Below are 835 nucleotides of genomic sequence, written 5' to 3' on the forward strand. Positions count from 1 at the left end.
TCTTTCCCTCCCTACTAGCGTGCTCACCTCACCCCAAATTTTGGTATCATCAAAGAATTTAAACAGGTTGCTTTTCACCCCATCGTCCAAATCGCTGATAAACGGCCACAAGTTGTTGGAGAGGAGGTTTAGATTAGACATCCGCAAGAACTACTTCACGGTCAGGGCGGCTAGGAGCTGGAAACAACTTCCAAGGGAAGTGATGCTGGCTCCTACCCTGGGGGGCTTTAAGAGGAGGCTGGATGCCTACCTGGCTGGACTCATTTGAGTCCAGTCTTTTCTCCCGCCCAGGCGGGGGGTCGGACTTGAAGATCTACAAGGTCCCTTCGACGCCACTTCTGTGATTCTATGAACATATTTATCACGTGTATCCCATTCAGCCCATGAAACATGTTCAGCACAACACATTTATCACACCTAACACACTCAGCACACACAACATTTATCACATGTAACCCGTTCAGCCCATGTAACACGCTCAGCACGTGTCCCTCTAGCAGCTACTCCATCCGCCTGATACCTGCAGCTAAGAGACCTGGAGGTTTGCTGCTGTGTTTAAGCCAGGTATTGGCTGTCTTGGAGAAGAACAGCCCTGCCTTGCACTGATGGAGGTCTTGGCTGGATCCTGCCTGTGGGTCCCTTTCTCTCTAGATTCAGATCCCCACAGTGCATGACCTGAAGAAGGGTGTTTGTGCCCAAAAGCTTGCAAAGAACAATTTTTCCCAATTATTCAGCTGGCCTAATAAAAGATATCGCATGTACCCCAAATATCCTTAGAACAACACAGCTACAACCAACAGCCCTGAGAACTCCCATTGCTGTATGAGGGGTTTTT

Source organism: Gavialis gangeticus, unplaced genomic scaffold, assembly GCF_001723915.1.
Source record: "Gavialis gangeticus isolate Ggan-Ray unplaced genomic scaffold, GavGan_comp1, whole genome shotgun sequence".
NCBI lineage: Eukaryota > Metazoa > Chordata > Crocodylia > Gavialidae > Gavialis > Gavialis gangeticus.